At 39.4% G+C, this 27008-nt stretch overlaps 1 long non-coding RNA gene and 2 pseudogenes across 1 annotated transcript; all 3 read right to left on the reverse strand.

The window, feature by feature from the left end:
- Positions 1-3178: 3178 nt before the first annotated feature.
- LOC120289020 lies at positions 3179-4758 on the reverse strand. Its single transcript, XR_005546958.1, has 3 exons — positions 4733-4758; positions 4332-4465; positions 3179-3212 (listed from the first exon to the last, which is right to left on the reverse strand). It is a non-coding gene; the product is annotated as an uncharacterized LOC120289020 (long non-coding RNA).
- A 7108-nt stretch (positions 4759-11866) lies between these two features.
- On the reverse strand, positions 11867-17975 carry LOC120288745 (annotated as a pseudogene).
- Positions 17976-21810: 3835 nt separating this feature from the next.
- Positions 21811-25607, reverse strand: LOC120288885 (annotated as a pseudogene).
- Between the last annotated feature and the right edge of the window lie 1401 nt (positions 25608-27008).

Raw genomic sequence — 27008 nt, forward strand, 5'->3', positions numbered from 1 at the left:
TTTTATTTTTTTTTTTGTTTAAAAAAAACAAAAAAAAAGCAGAAATTGTGTTCATGACAAGAAAAAAACACAAACAAATAGGCCTTAAGTATCAAATTGGATAAAAATGATCATTTAAACGCTATCAACAAGAAATTTCGGCCAATATCATCACGTGAGTTTTATAAATAAAATTTTAATATAAGTTTGCATATTTTATAAACGTCGCACACTGTCGCTTTTTTTTTTTTTTTTCAATCCGTTGACTCTTTCTTTGAGGAAATACACGATATTGCCACCAAGGAGGCTGAGGCGGATGAAGGAGGAGGTGCGGCGGGTGGTGGAGCAAGCAAAGGAACTACAGGCCGCCGCTACAAATGTCGCCAGCACGTCGAGCAAGGAGCAGTCATTCAGCAGCGTACGCCCATGCTCGACTTGTACATTCATCGCCTTCGGGTGTCCATCAGTGCTCAGGCGAGCTGATAGCTGCTGGATTAGCGAGTCCTTTTGTAGCTGCTATTCACGTCCCTTTGGCACCTGATATTGACAGTACACTCCATCGCGCCTCATCCTCCTTGCGTGCCACCAATTTCGGCAGCTCATTTGCTCTCTACAAATTACCATCTTCACAACTCACTTTCAAGGCATCATCTGACCTAACCTGTGAAATTTGGCTTTCCTCGCTTGCATACACAATCTCACGAGCATTCCCACCGGAGGCAAAGAAAAAGTTTAACCTCGTGTGCAGGCGGCTTCGTGAAGGGAAGAGTGTGACTTTAAGGGGAAAATTATATTAGGTTTTGAATTTTACGAAAATTAAAATCAGGATTTTGAATTTGAGGCAAATGTTGAAAACATCATTGTTAAAGGTATTATATATGCTGATGAAGCATTCCAGCGAGCCACGTCAATACGAGATATTAATAAAAAACAAGGCAAAATTAGATTTGTGACGACTTCAAATCAAAATTAACATTTAAGTGATTTTTTTTTAAAAGTAACACTTAAGTGATCTAAAAGAAATTTTTAGCAACAAAGAAAGCGTTGCATACAACTTTATGCACCCCGGTATACTTACTTAACAACGTGCATTTGGTCCTTGGGGTGCAATGATGAAGACGACAATTGAAACTTGCTCTTTCAATACAAATGTCTTCAAATTTTTGATGTCAAGGGCACGAATGATAATCTTTTGTTCTTGAGAATAATTTATAGTCAGAAATATATTTTTCTTTTTCTTTTCTATTTCCTAAACGAGTTTCTAAGTAGAGATACATATTTGATAACGAGACAATTTTTTTCTTTCCAAAACAGAAATTTGTTTGATAGGCCCTTTTAAATATCTCCCTCTCTTGCTCTTTTTCATTCATAGTGCTCCACTCTTTGTGAAATAAAACATCCTTAATCAATTAAATTAAAAGCGTCAATGCAGAAATCATACAATAATAGACAGCAGGAGGCGAGTGCAAGTAATGCGAAGAGTTTTTATTTTTGTTTCTATTAAGTAGAGAATTTTTACTTATTTTTTCATTCCAAATTTTTTAGGCTAAAATTTCCTCATAAATTGAAAAAAAATTGTATTACCAAAGCACTTCTACTCCAAATCTATTCCCATAAACCAAAAAAATAAACAAAAATAAAAAGTAAAGAGACAAAATGATCATCATGCATGTCCTAAATATTCAAAGAGCAAGACTAAAAGATGAGTTGGTGACGTCCTTATACACGGCTGCCAATTCTGTCTCCTCTGCCGAACAAGTGTTTGAAAATCTGCCTTTTTGATCCGTGCTAAAGCTCCCTTGTGATCTTGAGCTACCACTCCTGCTACAGCCTGCTTCGAACCATCCATCCAGTCAACACTTTCTGAACATTTAACAGCACTCTTCCTAAGTTGCAGAAACTCCTCTACGGCCCTATTTATCTTTTCAACTATCGCCGCAGGTTCAGAGGATCGCATTCGGTACCTGCAGAGTTCCTCAAAGTGAATTCTGGTCTAAGCCTGACAGCAAATCGGGCCTCGAGAAAAATCGCCATTTGGATCTTAGGATCTAGAACATAAGACATTTGCCGCAAATAATAAACCGTCTTGACTGATGGAATTAACCGGGTCCCTACGAGATCCCAACACCCTACATCAATCAAGAAAAGATAAAAATTAATAACCCTTTCATCAAGCTGAGAATTCATTATCATGCTGAGCGTACAAAGTTACTTTTAATATTTTGACACAACGTAAGATTTAGCCAAATCAATTGCTTTCAGTGATTGGCAAGCTTGTTAAGTCATTTGCTTCTCGGACTTAGAAGGGTTCTGGGTCATGTATCCATGCTGATAAATCCTAAGCATAAAGAAGACGAATAAGAAATCCAAACTCAATCCAAACTAAGGCCTCTCTCAATCTGGTTCATAGCTCGACTGTCTACATGGTCTTTAGTGTAATAAACAGCCTCTTCTGAATAGGCGAGCAAGAACCCAATATTGGTAGTTGCACGCGATCATGTCCAATGGCTGAATTGATACAGAGAATCACAAGATAATGTCAAGAGATGATTAAACAGGCAAAGCCTGCTGCTGAGCATGCCACGCCACAACGTCTTTGTATGCCAAGTTGCCCCCGAAAATATCCAAAGCGCTTCCTACCGTCACATCCACACGTCCCATGCCGGCCACTTTTATCCTCTCCAGATCTTCCATTACCGTAACACCACCTGCGTAGGTCACCGGAATCTGATGTCCAAAACAGGCTGGTGTCAATGTTGCATGCAGAACATGCATACTCGATGCCCAGCAACCAACAGATAAACAGCAAATGAAAATAAAAGGAATTCTTTTTCAGTGATGAAATGAAACACGCGCGTCTTGCTAACAGAGGTAAAAAAAGAATAGCATTTCCACAGTTTCAAAAATGCACTAGGATGTTCCAGAAAAGAAAAAGGCCATCACACGATCTTGCCACGTCTTAAAATCCACTGAGGCCTAGGTGAGGCTCACCACCAGACGAGTCAAGAAACTGCAGGTCTTGGTCTATCTAAGTGCACTAAAACATGCAAAATGTTTATCTTTATGGCAAATTGAATGAATTTCTAACACGCGTCTGGAAGGAAACATTATCAACCAAATGATAATTAAAAAACATAGATAATAGCAAAGAACTCGCCCAAGTGGTAATTGACGTACTACTTACCTGAGATTACTTATAAAGCAAAGCCACAAGCTCTTCATCAATTCCTAATCTGTAGTAAACAAGCATTCAAAGGTTAGAATCATGGAGATCAGCACATATAAAATGTAGCAAAAGTCAAAGTTGCAAAAGCACAAGGGGACAATTCACTTAAAATATAAAGAAAGTTGAAGTTGCAAAGCACAAAGGGGACCATTGACATGGACAGCATGGACTCACTGCCCAACAGTAATTAGTTGAGAATCCGCGATAAAATTCCACATTTTACAAACAAATCACAGAACTATTTTTTTATCAGTACAATCGAAAATAATATTGCAAAGAACATGTCTATGTCCTTGTAAGAGTAAAGAGCATCCATTTGCTTAAGAGATTGGTAAGAGATGGCTCCTGGACTTGTTTAATGTTACTCAAAGATTTCTATGAAGGAAACTCAACGCCATTGACTGAAAAGAGAAACAGGAGTGAAAAATGAACTAAAGTATATTCACATTAAGAAGCTATGAATCATGACGACCAAAATCTGAATTTCATGGCAGATTAAGACAAATTAAATGGAAAACATTAGAACAACCAGGAATTTGTTTTCTTTATTTATCAATGAGAAAAATCAAAAATGTGTAGTTGGTTAAGTAGATGTTCTTTATGTAGATTTTCTTTTTGCATAAATGGGTGAACAAAAAAAAGATTGATTAGCATGTGAGAAGAATGTTTTTCCAGTACCACTCTAGAAGTGCTTTGCAACAAAAAAGAAAGTACACATGAAGCTTAGAACACCAACAAGGAAAAAAATTGATAGCTTAATAAAAACATTTATTTTGAAAAAAATCATGTTTATCTTTTGTAAAATATCATGTCTATTGAAATATAATACTTTTACCAGATTAACTTATTCTTATAATGGGTCAAAAAACAAAGGCTCAGCATCAAGCACAGAAAACCAAAATTCCTCTTCAACCTATTAGTCCTCCAGCAGTAAGAATAATTAATCACGGTTCAAGGTGACTTAAAACAGTGACGCCTAATAACAACTGCTATCTCTTAAAAGATGTCACATATGATAGGTTAAAAGCAGTAGACAAAAACAAGGCCAAGGCATTAATAGAGGTGCAGTTCTAAAGCAGAGAAGGGTTTTCCCTTTGCAATAGGTGAAGGAATCAAAGGTACATACTTTTTCCTTCCACGTCAACACCATGGACCAAGAACTCATCAGCATAGCTCGCAAGAAACTCTAATATCTTTCTCATCCAGATACACATCACTAAATTTCTGCCATCTGTCAGTGACAATTGCATATTTACCCTCCTGAACATAAACAAGCAGCGAAGATATAATAACTTGGTAATGAACTCACTGAACCCAAAAAGAAAAAAAGCCAAACTGAACATTGGTCTTGATGAAAACTTTGTTCAGCTAGTTTGACACACCCACATCTCAGCACATGGCACTAACTTTCAGAAAGTATAAGAAATCAGAAGTTCCTCCAAAGAAGCTATGCCAACTCTTTAAGCCTAATCTCTCGCGCAAAAGCTTAAGTTAGACAAAATTTATACAAAAGAAACTATATCAAACCTTCTTCCTGCAGCTAAGATCCAACAACACCAGACGGTCTTTTCCCACCACATGCACAAGATCCTTAAGCCTTTCAAGGTCCATTCGTCCATTATTGAACACATACTGTAACAAGAATATCAAAAGAAAAGAGCTCAATTGCACTCACTAGTACAGTTTTGATAACATGCGGAAGTATGACAGCTACAATGTTCAATTTCATTCCCATCTATCAGAAATGTGCAAACTTTTATGCTGCGAGTTAAGTGAGTGTAAACAAGCATGGGAATGATACCATAGAAAAGCTACATCTTGTATGACCTGACAGTTTAAATCAACATGTTCATGTGAGATCTGGAAACTAATTATCCTTTCGAAAAAGCCCATAACTGCTGCTCTGTTTATCCCCTGCTTTCACTAAATACCTAGCAATACAGTGAAAGGAAATAAGAACAAGAAAAGGACTGTCATATGAAGAAGGCTGAGCTTTTTTTTTTTAACAAAAGAGAACAGGAAATACTAAAGTAAAAAATGACATACCGATGACAATGACATGGCTTGCCCCTTCTTCTATGTAATTCAGACAATTTTCTGAATTGATTCCACCTCCTACTTGCAGACCGCCTAGCATAAGGAAGTCCTCACCATAAGTTCAGCAGAGGAAACATCTGTAAGTTTCAGGCGATAGTATCCACCATAAGATAAGAAGGAATGTAGTCACAGGCTTTTTAACCACCAAACCATGATTAATGAAGAGAAAGATGCTCAAAAAAATAGAATGGAACAATATACTTTATCCATGCCTTGCACACATCAGAAAACATTCTCTCACTTTTGCATATAAATAGTCTGCTAATCTAAGGTGAAGTTATTGAGGAGAACAGCCATCAACCTTAGTACCTCATAACCCCAGATTTTCATTTAGGAAATCACATGGAAAAGCATGGACATTTTCTATGGCGAGCACTAAGCGAAACAAAAGGTAGCTGAATTGCAAAACAAAGAAACAAGAGGAAAATTCATTTTTATAATTTAAGGACAATCTATAAGGATGGAACGGGAAACACCTAATACTCTCTTGAGTTTGTATTTGTAGCAAAAAACCTTAAGCTCAGTACAAATTGCATATAAGCAACTGTGCAAGTATGTATAATTAATGACAAAAACTCAACCTACCAGGATATGCATGCAATGCTTCAATTGCTGCAGCATTGCTTAGAGGATCTGCTCCAAGCATGATGACATGACCACCTGCTAGCCCATCTTCTTGGTATAATTTTGCGTACTCTGCTGAAGATACGTCTGATTCAAATTGGTCACAGGAGCAGATTCATTGCCCTTCAAATCACAAAGGGTCTAACCCTACAATTTGTTTCACTTTACTGATAACAATACATTGAATTTGATCAACTGGCTGCTACAATGACCAAGTGAAGATGCAGATTGTGTCCATGGAAGACCTCACAACAAATGATGCATCTAACTGAAAGGAACAAGCAACATCCTCCATTCAAACTGCATAGCACTGGCCTTCTTAACCCAATGAAAAACAACAGGCAACAGAACAGGTCAAACAATGATTTAAGCAAAATTGACTTCTGAGGCAACTTAAAGAGGCAAATGGAACTTATTCTCATGGAAGCTCTTGGCATAGATGCAACATATGGAGCAGTTAAAGATGCGAAAATGTGGATGGAACAATTGACCGATGAACTAAGTCAATTCGAAGAGAATAAGGAGAAACAAATTAGCCATTATTGACTCCTAAAAATCAGATAAGTCAAAAAGAAAAAAAAATTTACTTCCGGTAACAACAACACCCATATGCAAAATCAAAGATGCATTTCGGAGACAACCACGCAGTCTCCAGCTGGGAATTCACCATTCCTGAAGAGCAATGCTAGACCCACCAATACCCATTCAAATTTCGACGCAGCACTTTGAAACAAATTTCCGAAACAGTTATTCCTACACCTATTAAGCACCACTCCATGAAAGCTCATAAAGATAGACTTTGATAGCAAAAAAACCCCCGCAATGTTTTTCCACCCTTTTTCGCCCCTCTTAGAAGAACAGATACTCTGAACATACATGAAGTGCACTAACAAACAACCAAAGGAAGCTTACTCCATCGAAACCCAGGACCATCATAAGGCCCTTGCCAAAAGGAGCACCTTGTGTATATCGATGCAAGGACGGAATCGAACGGCGCACCGTACGGACATCCGCGCGGAGGATCCTGGGCAAAAGCAAAAGCAAGAATAAGATAAATAAGGACTTGAGGATTGCGATATGACCCAGAAACGCTCGGCATTCTCGCGCAGCTAGAGACCGTACGTACTCGAAATGGGCATCGTCGGGGTACAACGGCAGCCGTCGCGCGAGCCGATCGAGGAGCAGAAGCCGAGACGGGGCGAGCTGGAGATGGGGAACCGAGCTGGTGCGGAGGCTGCTCATCCTCATTCTTGTAGACTATAGATTTGAAACTGTAAAGACGGAAGCTTCTTTTGCCCTCTGTCTCTGTATTTCGATTTCCTCCTTTCAGGCTACCAGGTACGATGTCGAACTCGAGCTTTCGAGGTTGTCTTCTTTATTTGCTGTCGGCTTGCTCGTCGGAAGAACCACGACACGAAACGGGAAGGGAATTCGTAGTCCCAGTCAGTTTTTTTAGCCGCCGCCGCGGCCGAAACGAGGGCTGCACCCGTTAAATGGGGGATCCGAGTCGGGTTTGGTGAGAGTCATAAATGATTCGACCAAAATTAACTCATTTAATATATGTTTATGATATTTATCTAATACAAAATTTTTAGTAAATCTTCATAATCTCCGATTTATATTTGATCCATTTCGACTCATTTAATTTATATATATTATTTTTTAAAAAAATTGTATTATTAAAATATTTTTTTATACAATGTAAATTTAATAGATAATTTTTATAATTTTTAAATAATTATTTTTAAAAATCGATTTTTTTTTAAATAAAATAACGCGGTCATTAGGCCACAGCATGAGCTTCGAGCTCACCGGTTCGGGCAAGGCTCAAGCCTCACTCGACGCCGGGCGAGCTCGAGCCCGCCAGACATTAACGAGGCTTCCGCCTCGCTAGATCCGGTGAGCTTGAGCTCACCCGATTGGCTGATGCCGACGCAGGTTGAGTCTCATTGCCTCTCGCGGCGATCCGCCATCACTCACATCACCACATGACCGAGGAAGAAGAAAGGAAAAAATAAAAAATAAAAAAAATAAAATAAAAAAATAATTATAATTTATCACTTCTAGTAGGATAGACTACATCGTGAGTTATTTTTATTTAGTTGGTAAATGGGTTTTAAATAAGTACAAAATAGACCCATTTAAAACCCATAATTTTAGTCATTTTATTTTAAAATCCCATCATGGGTGCCTCGGGAAATAAGACTAACCTGTTTAATTCGACCTATTTAAGCAAATTGGTTGTGTACCCATTTTAACACCTCTCTACTGAGGGCCATTGCGCTACTATTTTTCAATTTTCATCCCTCGTCCATGGAAATCTTAGTCTAGCGAAAAGTGTGAAATATAGTCCTACATTGGCCCCTTCGAATCTCTAATTTTGTTCAATTAAGCCGTTATACCTTTTGAATCGAATCCGAGTTCTATCCCTATAATCAATTTGATTTTGCTTCGTATGTGACAATCAACTCGGTTCCAAAGCATACCAATAAGGGCTTGTTTGTTTTATTTTTGTTTTTGTTCCTCGGAACAAATTTTTTTATTCTTTTCGTTTCCGGAGAACAAAAAAAGAATAAAAACGCGTTTGTAAAAATTTTGTTCCCGATAACAAATTTGGAGCAGTAAAAACAAGATAAGTGAAAAAGTTGTTTCTTGTTCCTGAATACCCCGGGTAAAAACAATTTTTCTCTCCTCTTTTTTTTTTTCTTCTCTTTATTTTCTTCTTCTTCTTCTTCTTCTTCTTTCTTCTTTCTTCCTTTTACCAATCACCGACCTTAGCCATGGCCGATGTGCCGTGACCAATCGTCAGAAAGGGCCAACGACTCGCACGGAGCATCACTAACCCCCGAGAAGCCGAGCTCTCGGCCGACGCGCGAGAGGCTCGCCCGCCAAGCTAGGGCAAAGGCCGACCTCACACCGCCTAAGCGAGTTTGAGCCCTCGCGGTGGCCTTGATGACCAAGTGAGCCTCGCAAAGGTACAAGTGAGGCTCGGCGAGCTCGCCTAGCAAATAAACTGGCCGCTACCATGGCCGACAAACAGGCCACAAAGAGAAAGAAGGAAAATAAAAGAAAAAATGAAAAAATATAATAAAAAATATTGAAAACTAAAAAGAAATAACAAAATTATATAAGTTTACCAAATGAATGGAGTAAAAAAAATTGCGATTACCAAACGCATTCTTATACTTAGAATTTTTTTTTTTTGATAAATATTCATTCCGCACAACCAGAAAAATATACTTAGAAATTGTTTAGAGAACAAAAAAAAAAATTCTATTAAAAATTGTTCCTAAAATAAAAATGTTACTAAACGCGCCCCTCCACGTGCTCAAGAGGCACGACCCATGCTCGAGCAAATTCTAGCGAGGTACATGCTTAATCACAAAGCTACCATGTAAATTTTGTTATTTTGTTCCAGGGAATAAAAAAAAAAACGTTTGTTTAAACTTGTTTCCAATATGAGATTTGAAACATAAATAAGAAGTAGAAAAACTTGTTTCTTGTTCCAGGAACACTTCCAAGAAACATTTCTTTTTCTTTGGCCTATTGCCGACCTCGGCCATGGTCGACGACGCCATTGAGGTCCAGTGACCTCATCGGAGCGTCCGCCCTCGGGCCGACCTCTCGTTGGGCCAGCGCCAAGTCGGCCTAGCGATGGCCCGGCGAGGCTCGAGTATAGTCGGATTTGGGCTAGATGACCGGCCAAAGGAAGAAAGAAAAAAAAAGAAAAAGAAAAAAAGGAAAATGAATATTAAAAAATTAAAATAAACAAAAAAATTATACAAGTTTACCAAACGTGTTTCTATTATTTTTCTATTCCGTGGACGGAAATTTGTGCGGTTACCGTCGTAAATGTTCTCAAAAATTAGTTCCCTAAAACAGAAATAGTTTTTATATTCTCGTTTCAAGAACAATTTTAACAAAACGTTACCAATGCAACCTAAAACAGGTGGATGTCATTGAATTTGGCCGCACCAAGGGTGCAAGCTAGCGAGGCGAGGGTCAAGGGCCCTCCGACGGAGGATGAAAATTGGATAGCACAATGCTAACTTCATTAAAAACCTGTAAATTCTCGTGAGCATCTAACGCATGAGTGAGAAATGTCAGCGAATAGGGCTGGAAAGAAACAATGTTCATTCACTTGCCCCATGGTCCATTCTGCAGTATGTGTAACTCGTGTCTAGGGTTCTATTTGTTAATTGATTCTTTTTCTTTCTTCTGGGAGTAAAAAACAAAACAAATATTTTTTTGTTCCTGGGAATAGATTTAAAACTAAAAAAAAAAATTATTTTTTCGTTTAGAGAACAATTCCGAAATCAATATCAATCTAGTTTTCTTTTTTTCTTTTTCTCTTTTCTCCTTCTCTCCTCTTTTCCTCCCAACTCGGTCACCAATCATTGTCGACCGCTGCAACCGCCGCCGTCTTGTGGCTAACAACCGATCACAAAGGAGGAAGAAAAAGAGATAAGGAAAAAGAAAAGAAAATATAATAAAAAGTATTAAAAATTTCAAAGAAACAAAAAAAAAATTAAGAATTCTACCAAATGCATTTCTATTTTGAGAATAAAAATTTTGGGCAATTACCAAACGTCTTTAAATACTAAGAAATTATTCCTAGAAATAGAATAAAAAAGCAAAACTTGTTCTCCCAAACGCACTCTTACATAACTCACCTCCATCACCATCAATATAGGTAATAAATGTAAATTTTGTTATAAAAAAAAAAAGGTTATACAAGCTGCATATATAAAAAATAATCCTAAGTTGTTACCTCAGAGACATACGTTGATCCCAATGCTTCGTTTAGAGGTAGGAACATGGTATAACATAGAAGAGTGGCATCTCAGATCGACACCTTTGTTGAAACTTTTAGGGGACAATTTATACATGTTACCGGCAAGGGACTTTCCTGTGTATCTTTTGCCTTCAATTGGCTGGATCGGAGGCGTTAGCACATCTAAATTTTCGCCACCAATCGGTTTTAAGGGAAGATAACCGAAACTCTTCCACCACTACTTTTGTCTATGCTTCTGTGGAGATACAGCATGAGAAAATTGAACATCTAGTGAGTCAAGGTGCTCCACAGGCATTAGGAAAGTAAGAAAATCAACTGCAACCACCTTGCGAAGGGTCGGGCGAAAAAGAGGAGAGCGGCCATCCACTTCATTAACCAAGGTCCTCTATCAAATATACTCGGCAGCAAAATGCTTGCCGATGACGTGCCGACATAAATATGCATAGATAAAAATGTACGAAACAGTCTCGAGAAATATTTGCACGTTCCTTAATTGGGAAAAGAAAAATTATGGAAATCAAAGTCTGGTCATGTAAATGGTGAGAAGTGAGGAAGACTCGGAAAACCATCGATGCATTCCCCCCATTATCGTTGCATCCCCCATGTAACTTATGGACTCCATAACTACTACCCTCACTCAACATCGAATACGTCTACAGCCCACGAATCATCATTACACACTCGAAATGGCACGTGCGATATATGCAGCTGAAGCCTGAAACTCGCAAGAGGTTATCCAAGTGCACCCTATCGCCCGATATAAACTTCCAACATGGCGAAACAACCCCAAGCTCAAGAGTTTTAGAGTTTGTCACCACGCCATTTATCACATGCCAATAGCCCACAACGGCAGATGACCATCTCCACGATCAAAGTACAATAGTCTATCTCTTTCATCCAAAGAAATAAGATAAGCTAACTTTTGGATGAATATACTGACAAGTAGTTAAGGCTAACAAACTGTAGCCAACCCTAAGACTTTCAAACGTGTTGATGCAGCTTAAACATGACGGCCAAAAGCTGCACCATACTATATCATCCGATGGCCGTCCAGATAGAACAAAAGGCAACTCTAATACCTATAGAAAACGAAATACTACCAACATTTGGCTACATCTCAAACAAAACCTCAAGTCACGTAAGAACTATACACGATTTACAAACTTAAACCTCTCCTGAAAGGTAAGAAGCGGAAATCGCAAAGGAGGCAACTTTTTTGTGGTAATATAAACACATCCTAATAAGATCAAGCTCGGAAAGCGTGACGCCTTCTTCTTTAGGAACTCAGGGATTTCCACTGAAGTGCCTTCACCATATGAAGAGGGCCGCCTATTTAGTCCATCTCCTTGTATCTGGCCCGACTGTATTTTCAAAGAAACTTGATTCCGGCTTCAGTACCAAAGCAAACATGCATAACAAACAAGCACACAAATGGAGATACAAGAAGATAAAAGGAGCAAAATCTTCAGGGATTAGATGGTTGGGGAGGAAGGTAGAAACCTGAAGCGACCTTCCTTCGCTTTCTTCTTGGCGTTTGAATCCAGTTGCAATTAAAGGTATGCTGACCTGATGCAAAACAAGACAAATGTCCCATCAGAAAGTATTCTTCTCTTCATTGACATCTGATTGCAAGCAAGAATGACCAATCATACTTTGCTTCTGTGGAATACATTCAGGCAGCATAGCGTAAGTTACAAGAAAAAAATGGGGAAGGGACCTAACCTGTTTGTGATCTTATTAATGACATACATGTACGGTTTACCAGTTCTAGGGATAATAATACCTTTGGATGTCACTCCAAAGAACAAGATAAGTGCACCGTTAGCCACTATTGTGCCTAAGTGGAATGTTTACCATAAATTTGCTTTCTGTAAGCATATCTTCGTAATAATGTCTCTCTATTAGTGCTCAACAAAAATAGTCCCCGAAATGCCCACCCTTACCTGGCCAGACAGTGATGGATCAATCACTGCTCAAATATCAGATTGGCCGTTGGATCCACTAGGTCATATATGACCTCAGCAGCAGCATTGACCTGTATGATGGCCACATAAGCAACAGGACAAGGGAAAGTCAAGATCAAGATTTAGCAAGCGAGTATTCTACAGCATCAAAAAAGATCAAGGGACCAAATTGTTGCTCAATGAGGGCCCAACTTTCCAATTTTTCTTGCAAAAAAAAAGAGAGACTTGGGCATTTTGGAAAAGATATACTAATAGGGCCATTGCAACCAAGTTATCACTGAGCTAGAGACTTGGATGCACCCAACCTTCATCAGTTGGATAGACCCAAGAATCAAAGCCCAAACTGCGGCTAATCCTTCATTCATGATGCATACAGCCCAGATAGAACAGTTGACTTTCATCTTATAATTTCTTTATGCTGCTACTGACCATGCTTTGCACTGTGCCTTGGAAAATGAAAGTAGAAGCGTCTCGTTATCAAGCATATTGCTCTTGCTAGTAAAGAAATTTAGCAGAAGTCTGTCACTTATAACACCTACCGGAAAGGCTTAATTAGCAGCAGAAAAATAAATGAATCATATTGGGGACAGAAAAACATTGCATTTCCAGATAAGCTTTCTCACAAAAAATAAAATAAAATAAAAATTGAAAGTCAATAATAACAAATTGCCAGATAATGTGACTCATATATTTAAGTGTCCTTGTGGCCTGAAGAGCCAGGGTTTAGGATAGAAAAGCAAGGGGAATGCTCAAACTAAGATGGTAGGGAATACCTCAAACAAAGGTCAGGTCGCTTCCACCAGTTATGTTCCAAACTATTCCAGTAGCCCTCTCAATACCAATATCAAGTAATGGAGATTGGATGGCATTTAATGCAGCATCTCTTGCCCTTGTCTTCCCTGACAAAAAAAAGAAGATGACACCCAAGAATATTAATGAGTTAATCGAGAAAGCAGAAGTGGCTTTATTAAATGACACCACGAAAAGAAAATCATTCTTTTCATTTTCATTTATACACGACAAGTTCCATTATCATATACAATTTTGCTAGAACGGTAAGAGAGTCCATGTGGAGCTTCTTGTGCACATGAGGATAGGATGATGAGGCCATCTACTTAATTCTAATATGCTTTGCATGCAAATTACACATGAGTCTCTACTTCAAGTTTGTATTGCAAAAACAGTATATAGCTAAGATAGTTGGCTGCACCATTTTTTTTGTTTTTTTCGGGTTTAAGGAAAGTTTTAATGTAAATTCAAAGACCCCCTGGTTTTCATAACTAAGTGCAGTTCTACTCACAACAAGACACTCCGGTATAATATGGATTTGTTTGGAATCATGCTCGGCATATCTTAAGATCTTCCTATTGATTCTGGCAATCAGCAAAACTAGCCATCGGTCAGAACCGCATTGCATTAAAAAGTCTGTATTTTCTTTCTTAGCAATTAATTCTGGATTATATTGTAAAATATGTCATCCATTTTATGGATATATATGGCTTCACAACATGGGCAGATATATTGCTTCAGTAGTGCTTCATGCAGATTACACATTCTATGGTCAAATGAAGTTATGCTTCATGAAAAAGGGTATCTGTCTTGCATATGAAAGTAATATAGTCAACTTTGAGCTTTTTTGTGTCATCCTAGTTCTAAGAACTTTACTATCTTCTTGAGAATAATCTCTGAAAGAATAAGTCAAAACTTTTAGATAGCTAAGTTGAATACTACCTGTTGCAGTCCCTATCCCCATTAATGAAGATCCTGCATTAGCCATTATAGCCCGCACATCAGCAAAATCAACATTGACCAGCCCCGGTATCTGCATGTAAGATGATTCAGCATCATATAGAGTAAAACAACTACGCCAGTCCATAAGAGTACTTCAACGAAACATTAGTTCATCATCTGGAAATGGATGATGCAAAGGTTTTGCAAAAAAGAACTGTTGATTCGACCAAATCACAGTGGAGGACAAACGAAGTCCTGGTGAATGGAGGCTTAGGATGACCAAAGTCAACACCGACAAAGCAATGCTTAACTTAGCTATAGAATGAAGATGAGCATATACAACCTTGGGGAAAGAGGAATTAAGTTTAGTATCTAGCCATCCAAGATTAAAAAGAAGGAAATTGTGAAAATGTAAATGCTCAGCGTTAGTGGCTATAACAATATCTTTGTGCTGCTTCTTGTGCACCAGGGTCAGAGAAGCAATTTATGATTACCAACCTTTCGCATGATCTTTGTACTGAGCTACAGAGAGATTCGAATCAGAAATATCTGAGAGAGTGTCCAAGAAAATAAAGAGTAGAAAGGGTCAATTTGGTAAGAGCACATTGTTCTATGTATTTACTTGTGGTGAGAGTGAGCAGTGTAACAGCTAAATGTAGTTTTATACAATAAATATGCAATGTGTATAGTAATTGCAAGACAGAGATATGTTCCGCATAATTTGACATAACTTGGCATGCGCATGTTGATTGTCTTATACAATTTTCTTCTTCTACCCTCTAATAAGTTGTATCAGAGCCCAAAATACTAAACAAAGTATTCTTGCCACAACCTTTAGCATGAAAGGACTTTCAAACTTCTCAATAACAGGGACCAAAATCAGAAGAGGAATCATTGATCTGACTTAATATGTGTTTAGAAGGAGATCTGAATATAAGGGTTCATATTCAGTATGTCTTTTCAAGAAAAATGAGGCTTGAAGCATCAAGCACATCATGAACATTGACAGCTCTTGGCATATCTCCTCTTTCGTCTTGCTAGTATGCTTCATCTAAGTGACACTGAGTCTTGAAAGAAGGAATTTCGCCTAATTAAAGAGCTTCCAAAAGCATCTCATCATGCAGTGGCTGTAACTCAACCTATAATCCCAAACTGTCTGTATTTCTTTTGAAACTTCCATTTTTCCAGTGCATTACAAAAGAAGAGAAACTAAAGAGTCCTCAAAAGAGGTGGTAGTAGTCTATACCGTGATTATGTCAGAGATTCCCGAACGCCTTTGCCTAAGAATGTCATCAGCCAGATTAAATGCTTCTGTGACCGGGGTCGATGGCTAATCCGTCAACAACTTGTCGTTTGGGAATAACAATCAAAGTGTCCACATTGTCTCTCAGAGATGCTATTCCTTCCTGGGCTTGAACAGTTCGCTTTCGTCCTTCAAAAGAAAATGGGGTTGTCACAATACCAACGGTCAATATACCCATTGATTTTGCTACTCCTGCAATTATAGGAGTACCCCCAGTGCCGGTTCCTCCCACCCATTCCAGCCTGCACACGATAATTATGGAACAAGGAAATCAAATAAACATCTACTTACAATATGGGCCATTGACTAATGATATTTAATTGAAGTGGATATCATTGTTTGCAACACTGTTCCTAATCACCATGAAAGGTACAATGGAGGATAAATCAATCCTCGATGAAGATGAATAAGCAAAAGGCACAACAGGACGTCAACTATGCTAAGTAGCAGATTAGTCCATCCATATTATCACTCTCTATGTGCATCGCCATCCAAATCAACCATATCTTTAAAGTAATTATTTAGCACTAAGGTCAAGGTGTTCCACACAAAAATTATGTTTCAAGTGATGATTGATAACCACCATATTGGCATATCAAAGACCTGGGTCCTAGATACATCAACGGAGATGGTTCTTCAATGAATGGAGATAACATTTAATAGCTCTATATAAAGTTCATCTACCATTTATGAATCAGGATGCAACATTTAGAGCCACTTTATAAGTCCTCAAATAGAAAGAAACAGCAGGGGAGAAAATTTAAATGACAATTTGAAAACACTCAGCATATACTATCTATAGTAGATTGGAACTGAAACTGCAAGCTGAAAGATAGATTACCATGTAAAGTACAACCTACCGTGACAAAGACCATATCTGAGCCATAAAGTGCCTCTTCTTATTGCTTCTTTGCTTTCTTTGGCAGCATTCATGCCAATTTCAGGGTTCCCCCTGCTCCAAGACCTCTAGTCAGCTCTTGACCAATCTGCAAACGATTATCAGGAAACACAGGAGACATTCTCATGGCTTGGATATCTGTGTTCACGATCCAAAACTCCACGCCCTTCATAGCACTTTCTATCATGCGATTGACTGCATTTTGACCCACCACCTCCAACTCCTATAACCTTGATCTTAGCTTCACTGTGATTACTTTGGTTGGATGTGTCTCTTAAGCTTTCACCACATTTCCACCCAAACCATCATTCTGTTTGTTTGCTGTGTTATTTCCTCGCCTTTATTCCCCTCTAAGCATGGCAACTTCAGGGTGTGAATTCAGAAAGGATCTTTACTTTGATATGTGCTAACACTATGAGAGTTGGTCAGAACACATAATTTGAGGCAGAACAGACCTCATGTTGGCACCCAGAAAATTATTTCTTTGTTCCAATCATCTTCCCGGACTTCACTTCAAACCACCGATTCTCCACCAACACTCTGCCTCCTCTTAAATTCAACACTCCCTTACGGTTTCCACCAACCGATGGTGCGAGATTTGTCGATAAACAGGTCGACATGTCTGAATGGGTAGAAGGATACCCTGGATATGTTAAGGTGGCCAGGAAGTTTCCTCCCAAATTCAACGGACGGAGAGGCTGAAGTTGAAATTGGCCAAATACAGATTTTCAGCAGATACCTGTGTAAAGACGGCAGAAAATTAACGATGGAGCAAGAATAATCTCATCAGCGAAGTTATCAGCACACACAATTCACCAGAAATTACAAAAGACAGTCCTCTCCAGAGAATCGAGCATTACAGGAGACAAGCAACTGGCTTTAATTCCAAATGACCTTTAATGTCCTCTACTCAAAGTCGAAAAGAACAGGAGATAGCTCGAACCGAACAGCGAATTGCACTAGTTCCCTAAGAACGACCGCCGTTCCTACAATCTAACCCGTGCGCATGCCCCTCCCATCTCCGGAAGCGCTTCTCGTTAACACGAACCAATCTAGTCCGAACTAAGAACCTACATTAAGGAATAAAAAATAAAAATAAAAAACTAGGCTCCAAATCCGTCCTCCATTGAAGCAACCGGCGACTCAAGAGAGAACGCCACGCGCGCATAAAGGAATCGAGAATCGAAGGGCCGTTATCGACGCAGCGCCTCCGACCGTGCAGCATCGATGAAGGCGAACCGCGACCGGCCGGCGAAACGAAACGAAACGAAACGAAACGCATTGGTGAACCAGGACAAACGACTGCCGGAAGAGAGAGAGACCTGAGGTAGTTGCGGCGCTCGGGCACCGGGAGGGCAATGCAATTCGGAATCAGGAGATGGAAATGAGGGGCCTTGAGGCGACTTCACGAGAAGCGCAAGAAAATGGTGGAGGAGGAAGGAGGAGCAGTGGGAGTGGAGAGGGACAGGGAAGTGACTCCAAAGCCAACGGAGGAGACGTTTGCTGCTTTGGCGCATCTTTTCTTTGCTCATCCCTTCGTCGGTCGGTCTTCGGCCATCGCCAGTCGTTAACCCACAGGGTTTTTAGCTGTGGGCCGGGCTTTGTGGGGAACGTTTTGGGTCGGGCTTTGAGGGAATGTTTTGGGCCGTGTTAGAAGGGGAATGTTTTTTTTTTGGGAAATGACACAAATTGTCTTTGAATTTTAATTTAATCACGCAATATGATCTATCCATTTTTAATTTGCTTAGTATGGTCTTTGAACTGTGACCAAATGTACAATATGGTCCGTAAAATTTCAATTTGTTCAATGTGATGCCTGAACTATACGATGATATTCAATGTTATCCCTTAACTTAAATTAATAGAAAAATTATATTGAATATTTTCATATAATTTGGGATTAAATTAAGCATATATTAAAGGTCTCATTATCATGTCGAACTAATTAAAAATTTAAGAGTCGCTTTGCATGTTAGGCTACAAGTTTATGAATTACATTGAATAAATTAAAAGTTTTTAAATATCACATTGCGCATTTAACCAAAGTTCAAGCACCATTTATATCACTATTATCTCACACTTCTTTGATCAATGTCATAATTGTGATGTGAAATGACAAGAGTGTCAATTCATGTTCACGTTTCCGTGTCGATGTTAGATTAACTTAAGGGTATATTGGTCAATTCAAAACGACACGTTTCATTAATCATTTCCGGAAAGTTCAACCATAACACACGATTGTGTTCATTAAATAGGCAATACAAATATCCCTAGCATAGCATGTCAATTCGATAAGTCGAATTTGGCCAATCCAATCCGAACGTGACGCTACAATGCAAATAGCATTTTTGAGATGAGATTTAGCAGTTAAAATTATTATTTTTTCACAAAATTGACGTGTTTAATAAGTTAATATAAATGCTTACACAACTGAATTGATTAAAAAATATCAATAAGATCGTGAATGTCTTCTTTTGCTCTCAATTACGGAAAAGATCACAATTTTAGTACATTGTCAACTATGATGTGGTCAATTTCTATTCTTGCACCGTCTCCCCCCCCACACATCCTATTTTGAGGTTCTCTGGCCAATGCAAGAGAGGATCTGCACGCATTGAGGTTAGGCTTTATCATTTGTTGAATGGTTGCTATCCTTGAGTTCTTCGTTTCATTACCAATTTGGTTTTCATCAACACAAAGAAAAGGGATATGTTCAGCAAGTCCAAAACTTGTCCAGAAGATACATTCTGAACTTACAAAAAGCTCAATAAAAAAACTTGTCAGTTAGTTCAATTGAGTCATAATGTTAACACCGTTTAGCTTCTTTTCCGTTAAAAATGTTGACGTGTCATTTTCAATTATTTTTTATTTTCCACATGATTTTTTAATGATTTTTATTCATTTTAAAAAAGAATTAAAACTAAAAATTAATTTATTCATTTTATCTAAAAATTAAAAAGAAAAGTTATAAAAGTTATTTTTAAAATTGTTTTTAAAAAAAGCAGCCCTCTTTCTCCTCGCCGCCGCCACCCATCGCCTGGAGGGGCCGAGCGAGCGGTCGCCGGCCATGGGCGGTGGCCGACGAGGGCGAGGGCAGGCGACCGTCGCCCGCCCCGGGTGAGGCCCGCCCAGATCCGCGAGGCTCGCGGCCCAGCGAGGGCCGACGAGGCTCGCCTGTGGCGGGCGACGGCCACTCGGCCCTGTGTGAGGGATGAGACTCCGCCGCCCGCCTCCCGGGCGAGGCCTCGCTCGCCCGCCGGGCCGGCGAACCCTCGCAGATCCGGGCGAGCCTCGCGAGATTCGGAGAGCTCGCCGGCCCCGAGCGAGGGCCGACGAGGCCTCACCTGTGGCGGGCAACCTCGCCGCGCCCCCTAAGTGAGGGCCGGCCACCCCGCCTGTGGCCGGGCGACGATCACCGCCCTCCGGCGATGGGCGGCAGCTGAAGTCCACCGCTCTTTTTTTTGAACAATTTTGTTTTTTTTTAAATAAATTTAGATTTTTCCTTTTTAAATAAATTTAGATTTTCCTTTTTTAGTTTTTAATCTAATTTTTAAAGATTTTGAATAAAAAATAATTTTAAAAGCCATTTGAAAAATAAAAAATCATTTAAAATATGACGCCGCCACGTCAGCAATTTTCGTTAACTTTCTTAACGGTGTTAACTTTAGACTCAATTGAACCAATTGACAAAGCTTGTGACTTGATCAACTTTTTGTGAAGTTTTGCACTCACCGACTTTCTGATAAATTTTAGATTCCCGCTGAACATATCCCAAAGAAATGTTCAAGGACAAGTCGACAGTTTGGTCGATAGAAACCTGTCAAAAAAGTGATGAAGTAAGATGAAATCATGGACAATTTTCAATGATTTGTAGGTGGTGCAAATTTAGGCGATCTACTACCTGTCCCGCTAAATGTTTATGCATGTTACACTTATAATATATGCTCCAAATTTATATGAGATTTTGACATCGCCCACTATATTTGTTGCCACCATTCACTTTTTTCCTCGTGAAAGATGGCAAAGTCGTTCGATTATTTCTTAAATTATTTGTTTTCTTTATCGGTCATTAAAGATTGTCATTGATCGGAAAGTCGCATGTATATTTTCTTTATGATTGATAATGTCCTACTCACCACGTTGCAAATGAAAATAAATAAGATCATAACGTAATAGGAGATATGCAAGTTTATTTAGACATGCTTTCACCCACAGTTACTCGAGTAGACATTAAATAGAAGATGTGACAATAATAGATTACCAAAGCGAAGGGACAAACTGAATTTGAATACGAGGAATTGGTCATCTTCCCTTTCGCTCGACTAAATGTGACTAAGGGTCCGTTTGTTAACTTCCGTCTCTAATGTGCCGAAAATTTATATTCTTTTTGTTTCCGAAAGTAGATTCAGAATAAAATGCATTTGGAAAATTTTGTTCCTTCCGGGAGCCTCTCCTAGCCACTAGCGAGGCTCCCACGAGGCTCGCCTAACAAGGCATGCCTCGCCGAGGACCAACAATGCTCCAATGAGGTTGTCTGGCCTTTGTCCGGCCGATCAGATCCTCCCAAGGCTGGAGACCAACCACCTTGAAGAAGAAGAAGAAGGAAGAAGAAGAAGAAGGAAAAAATAAATAAAATTAAAAAAGAAAAAGATTCGAAGTAGAAATTTTGATTACATTATCAAAAACAATTCTATTTATGGGAATCGAAATTTTGAATAGTTACCAAACGTTTTAAAATGCTTAAAAATTGTTTAGGGATTGTTTCTTAAGGAAGCTACCAAACGCATCCTAAAAAGCCTCCATTCCCTTTCAGCATCATACGTGTAGCAATTTGATTTTGCCGAAAACTAAAAATTGTCCAAGTGTTGTAGCTTGACAGCTTGACGACAGGAACTTGTTAAAGGTAGTAAATACAATTATCAGTAGTGGAGTCGACGTCTTTCTGTCGTTTTTACTAAAAATATGTATAAGAACATGTATATTTTCTCGTGACCAAGATAGGTCCGGTCAATTCTTATAATGTAGTGGACAAACTTTTCTAACTGTATTTGGAAGTGCTGCAAATAGAGGAAAAGAGGTGGAAGAACCAAGCAAGCAGGAATTGGTATGGAAAACTACAACCTTTCCACACTGATACTTATTATGAAAATTGTGTTGTTTGGTGTAGAAATAGAACCTTTACAGGGAGAGAACTATGTTATTTCTTGTCCGCTCTGGAATATTATACACCTCTGAATCGCAGTAAAACAGTATAAGACGTGTAATGGCATGTAGTCAACAGGGTATGGTGCAGATTATATATGCAGACAGTTGATCAGGCTATGATCGATCAGAAGCCGGGGGAAATATAGGAAAGTGAGGACATGTACAGTGGACAGGTTCAGACTATGTAACGGCGAAGATAATCTACTCGAGCCGGATGCTTGAGCTTCATGAGCGCCTTCACTTCATGCTTGCGGACCATCTCCTGGATATGTTCAAGTTCCCGGCGATCTCTCCTAATGTTCGGTCACCTTTACCATCGAGCCCGTACCTCTGTCTGATGACTAGACTTTCCTTGGGCTTCAAGGAGTCGAGCTGCAACAAGAAAATATGCAGTCAAAACCATCTCAAATGAGGACCAACAAGCAGAAAATCTTTCAGCCCCATCTAGCGTGCATTGTCAGAAGTGGCTATAAATAGCTACATCGTTCTTCCTACTATCAACGATTCTATATCATTTAACATTAGTTTGAGTTTTGCTTTTTTGTTAGTATAGCCAGAGTTGGATTTAACATGTCACAAATCTAATCAAGTGGTCTGCAATTGGTATACATAATTTCTCCGCAGTCAATCTCTGGTGTTATACCAGAGTACTTCACATCCGAACAAAATCAGAAATCTTATTATGCCACACACTTCCAGATTAATTGAAGAAAAGAGTAGGCAGTGTTGTGCAAGCTTTCTTTGATTACCACATCATCAAGAGCAAGCCTGAGAAGAGCCGGTTGCCTCCTACTGTCTCCTCCAACTCCATCAACATCAGTAATTCCATAATGAACTCTTCTTTGTGTGACCGAGTGCCTAGAATGAAGAGAGAAAACGGGCCTTGAGGCCCTCATACTTCGTGGTACCTCTCAGGTGAGATACCGACTTTATCAATTATCTCTTCCTCTGTTGGCAATCTCTTTAGTTGAAACATCAACTCAAGTTTTGCCCTTTGGATCTCAACTCTGACCTGCAAAATTATCAAACTCATCAAACATTTCAATCATTTCAGATTGGCAAACTTTAGGTGTTCATTCCACTAGTTCCCACAAAATTTTCTTGTCTCTCAAACCGAAAGACAATTGGTCAGAGCCATTACTGAGCCTCCCTCTTTGTGAAAGGCAACATGAGACTTGAATTTGCAATTTAAACGAAAAACAAGCACCATTTACAGTAACAGCAACTTCAATCACTTGATATGCTCCATAAGCAAGGTCTGTCAACATATTTTAGTCTTCCATGGTAACAACAGAGACACTGTCTATGATGCATGAGAGATCTCAAACTAACTTGCCTGAATCTTTCTCTAGAGGGTACAGACAGTGAGAATGCATCCATGCTCATGAAATACATAAAACTGTTAGTGGTAAAGGAAAACAGACTTACCGACTCAAGGCCAAATGAGACACGCGTGAAGCTAGAAACGGTCATTGAACGTATAATGGCATGCCTGATCCAGAAGAGGCTATAAGTAGATAGCCGGAATCTCCTTTTTGGTTCAAAACGGTCAATAGCTGTGATAAGTCCTTTTACCCCAGCTTGGCAAAGATCTTGAAACTTCGGACCATTTGCAAAGTCTTGAAAATACTTATTCATAACAAACAGGACAAGCCGAAGATTATGCTGCAATAAATGCTAGAAGTCAATACACTTTACTTAATACATAGGCATATCATTCATACTTAAAACTGCAGAGATCAAAGTACATCTAAAGACAATCCAGCTACTACTTGTGCAGCAAATCATTAAAAAGAACATTGGCACCATCCTTTTGACTGGCAAAAGACTACAAAGGGAATAATGAGTAAGAGATAACTATGACAGAATGGGACCACAATAGCAACAGAAGAAAATTATAACATCCTTGGCAGTTTAAACAAATTGAACTGAATTAACAAGGTTGTTCAATTTTGGAGCTCCTTGAGGAAGGCAGACATGAACAGGATTCCTAAAAAGTTCCTCGTTCACCAATTTATGCATTGTACCATGCCAAAAAGTTAGGTTTTCCCATTTTCTTTCTTTTTAAATCACAATGAGCAGATATCCATAAATCAGACAAAACTTATGAATAAGATCCACAGCCAACAAGCCTTGGATACAGGAACCTAAAACTATTATCGAGTATACCCATTGTGGAGGATACTACTTATTTATTCATTTATTCAACAAATTCGATTGATTGATACGAGTTGATTTTCTGTTACGATAAATTGACGAAACAATAGCTAACCCAATAGCTGCTTCAGTAATAGCTATAACAAAAATGGAGAAAATATCTCCCTTTTAATTGTCGACTATCAAAAATATCTGAAAATGTTACAAAATTTATATTAACCGCATTGAGGATACTTTAGAGTATACCCATGGTGGAGGATCACTTTAGCGACAGAAATAGCTCAACACACATTGAAATGTCAACAGTTAATACCCTCCTGAAGTTCTAATATCCTCCCACAAGCATCAAAGCATCATCAACTTTCTATAAGAACTGATCACTTGCATCCAAGTTTCAGGGGATACTTAAGATCTAAAAAGAAGGAGAAGTATGTACCTTAATAAGTTTGCTTCTGGCAGCATGACCAACCTCCAGCTGTCTTCTTAATTGAGCTACGCTCATATTTGTTGCCTCAGCCATTTCAGCTTCTATTGGCTCCTATCCAAATCACTTCGTAAATTTTCCTTCACTTGAAGAAAGAGCCTGAAATTGAGTCGACGCAGATTAGCATGACAGCACTCCAATTTCAATTCACCAAAGGGACAACCAAATCTAAATCAATCTCACCCATGACATGGACCAGGAAGCTTTTATGTTGTTTTATCATTCAGTTGGACTGCTAAATGATAAAAAGTCTCACCTTCATTGGTTTGCATCAACTTGAATAACCAGGCATGTTCCGTAGAAGGAAGAACAGGAGGAATCTTCATCTTCTTCCAGTCCAAGCGACAAATCGGTTGAAGCTGAATAGTCCCTAACAAGCTCCAATCTTCTCTTCTTCACTCAGAACCTCTCTTTTCCTCTGAACTGAATAGGTCGCTTGTTCTTCCTTTCTCCTTTTATTGTGATCCTTCCATCCAGGCTCAAACGTTTTGTATTTCTCTTCCGGGTACGGACCACTCTTTTACTAGTTTTACTTTCTTCTCCCTTATCAACATCCTTAGTCTTCTTCGTCCTCCGTCTGCGTCTCCTCACACCATGATCAACATTTGCACCATAACAGGTTTCTGCCGCAGGTGTCAGCTTGTATATATTCTCAAGTTTGGCTGCGGCATCATTATAATCAACTTCCAAGGTAGACGGAGAAATTTCATCTGTACAAACAGCCTTCTCGATGGTTTTCTTGCATTTTTCTGTTTCTTCTGTTGCTCCTTATTGGTTTCTACAGGATAGTATGTCTGTTCATGATGCGTCAGCAAAAGCTGTTTTATTGTTCTTATCTGCTCTGAATGCTATGATCAAGGGTCTTTTTGTTGCAGATCTGCTAGTTGAAAACTTCGCATTAAATCCAAGTGGTGTGCGAGAAGCTGAGCTTGAGATAGTCACAACTCCCATTCCAAGTTGTCGGAGAGTATATAATTTGATAAATGGAAGCTTTCTCTCTGCAAAAAACTCTGCTCCAGTCAAACACATAAAATGAGATTTTAATTCCTGAATTGCAGCAAACTTTATGAAGCATCCACACTTGTCAGAGAAAGGCACGCCATGGCAACTATCTAAAGTAAAGGCGCATAAAAACATGTGCAACTAGACATGTGGAAGCATTTTGGCCCCAGAAAAAGCACATGAAATTTTGCCAATCACTTGCACTCATTTCAGGCCAAAAAAAAAAAACAGTCTTGGCAAGATATGCAGAAAGCGCAAAAGGCAAAAACAAACCCGATCCACACTGAATAAAAATCATTACTTTTCATGAGACCATTTTCAGCTCATTCACACATCAAAGAAAGATAAAAAACAGGCCGTTAGTGGGAATCAAACGAGTGTGAGGAGTTCAATTCCAGACAAGGGAAGAAACATGGTGGCGAGAAAATCAAGTGGACCATGCACGGTGGGTTGTCTGAATGAAAGGTAAGTTAACTTGGGACTTCTGAAAGACAGCGTTGGGCTTGGAGCAAGTTCAACTGGTTATAGTAAATAGGAACTTGATTCCGCTGCCAACTAGGATCATCGTTTCACTTCCCCCGAAGATTTCATTTAAGCAAGAGTTGCTACCTGTTGAATTACATGGGAGAACTCCTACACACAACGACTTCACCATAAAAAAATTTAAAAAATTTAAAAAAAGAAGAAGACAAATTGCCTACTAAACCAGGCCAGGCCAGGCCAGGCAAATGCATCAATCCATCAGTCCAACCCACATCACTGGAAGAAAAGCAACCCGCAACACTCGCAAATGGCGAGCAGACCGTGCACTCTCTCCCTCGTCGAGAAAACAAACTGACCCGACAGAAAATAAGTTCTCCACTTCCCTCGGAACTGCAGAATGCGACTGGGACACAGCTAGCGAACCGAAGCGACACAACCGATTCATCCGACGGACAAAGAGTCAACGAAGCAATGCAGAGGAACTACTTCAGATCACGATCACAACACTAACAATAACAACAACAACAACAACAACAACAAAACAACAACCGAAGATACCTTTACAGCGGACGTCTGAATTTCGCTTCAAAAGACAGAAACGTCGAGCTATAATCGGAGCAGAGACACGGAGACATTCTCCGGCGAGGGAGATTCTTGGAGTTTAATACCGCACGAAGCAGGAGTTCTCGAGATCACCATGTCCACAAATTAAATCGCCGCCCATGAACGAATCGACGGCCGGGATTCATGGCGCGAGAAATCGAGGGCGGATGCGACGCACAAGTCAGCGCGGGGAGACACAGAGAGAGAGAAGAGCCAAGAACCTGCGTGGCGAATTCTGGAGGAGGAGAAAAAGATATATTTTTTTCCTCCTTTTTCGGGCGGGAGCTGAATTTTATTTAATGGATTAGATTGATAGACGTGGTTGGCCGTGACTGGTGCCTTCGTGTGTTACACGAGTTTGTAGGTCCCAGGCGCTTGCCATGCGCACGTAGCCTAACACTGGCCACTTGAAAAAGTGGAATTTCTTTTATACATTTTCGAGACCCTCTTTTATTGT

This window comes from Eucalyptus grandis, chromosome 10 (assembly GCF_016545825.1).
Source record: "Eucalyptus grandis isolate ANBG69807.140 chromosome 10, ASM1654582v1, whole genome shotgun sequence".
NCBI lineage: Eukaryota > Viridiplantae > Streptophyta > Magnoliopsida > Myrtales > Myrtaceae > Eucalyptus > Eucalyptus grandis.